Genomic DNA, 3,115 nt, shown 5'->3' with positions numbered 1-3,115 from the left:
TTTATTTGGGTTATCAGGTTTAATTGTTCATGTTCTGGAACTATTTGAAAGTGTTTTTGTTAATTCCCATCCATTTATAAATAAGTTAAAAGCTAAAAATCATAATTGTGGTCTGTGGTTATTTATTTAATTTAGTCTTTTCAACTGCTCCTCTGAACCTAGAACTGTTCTGGTCCAACTCAGCATTTGAGGTGCTACATTCTTGGCGAGCCAGCCAGGAGCAGTTGAAGTAATAACAGTTAGTAAAACAGACCACTTTAGACATTGACTAAAATAACGAGAGAAAAAATGGATGTGGTTGAAAGTGAAACTGTGAAGGTGTCTAACTCTCTAATTGTGAGGGGCCTTACTGAAACAGAAATGGACGAAGAACTAACAGAGTTCTTAATCAAATATGGACGCATTGTTAGAACAATCCGGATTGATAATCCTCGATCCCAGTACCACAAACATGTTATTGTTGAATATGAAAGTGGTTCCGCTGTTTGCACCCTTACACACCAGGACGAATATTCGCCAGCCGTTATTCGTCAGCGTTTTTCGCCATGTTTTTTTTGTTCACACCCAGGCGATTTTCGCTGACGATGAGCCGAGCGAACATGCAATTTCATTCCCTGACATTAGATGGCGCTTAATGTAAACAGAAATACTCCTGTACACAAGGTGGCGCTGCGCAACTTTACGCTTCATAAAGTCGCTTTTCACTCAGAAGAAGAGAGCAAGTATTTACGCGCTTGTCAGAATAATACAAAGGAAACATGAATATTTCAAGCACCAGTTGCTCCAACTGGTACTTGGTTCGGGGATGTTTTAGAATGTCCGTCATTATTTCTTCGCGGCAGTGTTGACGCTACTTGGCGTCTATCTTTTTCGCTGGTATGTGTGCTCAGCAAGGCAGTTTTGTGTTTGAGCGCCCCCAAGTTGTGTTTTACTGTAACTTCAGAAGCTCCAGACACGTGTGAAAAAGCGCCGTTCTCATTGGTCGAATAGATTTCGACGCGAGGCGTCCAAAAAAAAAAACGAACCCAAGGCGTTTTTTTTTTTGACGCTTTGACGCGTGGCGTTCTTTCGCGGCAGTGTGCACACTCTCATTGGTACCCTTTGTTTAGTCACGAGGCGTTAAACGTCGGTGAAAATCGCCAGCGAAATTCGTCCCGGTGTGAACGAGCCTTTAGTCCTGTGCTTCCACACACCTTTGAATCTCCTAGTCATGTCACCTATGAGATAAGAGCACTTTCTGCTGAATACTTACCAGTTGCAGCTCGTAGTGCTACTGATGGATTCATGAGTGAACTCCAAAGACTTTCTAAAATAACTGGCAAGTCATTTAAAGAAATTCTGAAAGATCAGCTTTCCATTTGTGAAACTTCAGCTACAGCAGGTGCTGGACAGCCAGAAAAACCATGTAACGCACAGACACAGAGTGACTCTGATCCACAGTTGCAGGCAGACCCTCAGGTTTTCCCTCAGGTTGCCCCTGCTGGTGTAGTTACACCAGAACCTGTGTCCACTAGTGGAAAAGAACCAAATTCTTTCTATTTTAACACAAGAGAAGGCGTCCAAGAAAAAGCTGCAGGCTTTGTCAATCCTCCAGAAGTGCAGCGCATGATTGTTGAGCACATAGTCAGGAATGAGACTTCAGCTTCCCAACTAAGTGTTTCCTTCAAGATTAGAAGTTTTTCTGGGAGAGTTCCCTGTCCTAGTCATGAAACCAATTTTGAGTCATGGAGAACTAGTGTGGAGCTCATATTGCAGGACAGTTCTTTCTCAGATTTGCAACGTTCCAGAAGGATTCTTGATATTTTGTTGTCACCGGCAGCTGACATTGTAAAACATCTAGGACCCCAGGCTTCACCTTTAGCTTACCTTGAGTTGTTAGAGTCAGCTTTTGGAGTGGTAGAGGATGGTGATGAGGTTTTTGCTAAATTCCTTAACACACTTCAGAACCATGGAGAGAAACCGTCGCATAATTTGCAGCGACTACAAACAGTGATCACAAAAGTGCAAAAACAGGGTGGTATTTTACCAAGTGAAGCGGACAGGCATCTTCTACGTCAGTTTTGTAGAGGTTGTTGGAATGATGCGTTGATAGCAGATCTTCAACTTGAAAGAAAGAGAAATAATCCTCCTTCCTTTTCTGAGTTGTTGTTGCAGTTGCGAACCGAAGAGGATAGACATGTTGCAAAGGAAAATAGAATGAGGAAACATCTTGGCACGTCCAGACAAAAGATTAGCTCAAATTTTGTTAGTGCAAGTTCTGTCGCACAAGACACATCTGTTGAAGTTGATATAAGTGAAATGAAAAAGCAGGTTTCTGATCTTCAGAGTCGATTTACCAAATTAGAAACACCACGGCATCAACGGGAACTGTCACCTCAGGAAAGCAGTGTAGCAGAATTAAAGATACAAGTCACTGATCTTAAGAACCAGATTATAAATTTGACTTTCCAAACGGAGAAGAAAGCTAAAGCTGCTAAAGCTAGTGTGAAAACCCCAATTAAGTCCAAACCATCAGAGAAAAATTCTGTCACAAGCCAAGCTTCCAGTGTCAGACCAAAACCATGGTAATGTTTCCAATGTGGCGAAGATGGTCACATAGCATACACCTGCTCAAATAATCCCAATCCAGCCTTAGTCGCTGCCAAGAAAAAGCAGCTAAGAGAAAAACAGTCTGTGTGGGAGAGTCAACATGGACAGGACTGCACTCTGACTTTAAACTAGAGTCGGCTCTTGTTAAGGGACACACAAGAGCTACAAGTGCTGTTTCTAGTCCCACTTTCAAAAAGAAAAATAACAAAGACAAAAAACTCTTTGTTCATTCTAGATCGACCCCACCAAAAACCCTTAAGGGTCTGGTTGGAGCGAAGTACACAGCAGAGTTACTAGTTGAAAACGAAAAAGTCAACTGCTTGCTTGACACAGGATCACAAGTCACAACGGTTTCGCAGCCATTCTATGAGAAAAATCTTTTACATTTAGACATTCAGCCTCTTGATGAGCTTTTGAAAGTTGAAGCTGCAAACGGACAAACAGTGCCTTATCTAGGATTCATAAGCATCGACATCACTTTCCCAAACGATTGCTTTGGTTCAGAAGTAAAAGTAAACAGTCTTGG

This window comes from Oryzias latipes, chromosome 11 (genome assembly GCF_002234675.1).
Source record: "Oryzias latipes chromosome 11, ASM223467v1".
Lineage (NCBI taxonomy): Eukaryota > Metazoa > Chordata > Actinopteri > Beloniformes > Adrianichthyidae > Oryzias > Oryzias latipes.
The sequence above is the reverse complement of the archived record's forward strand: the minus strand, read 5'-3'. Positions refer to the sequence as shown.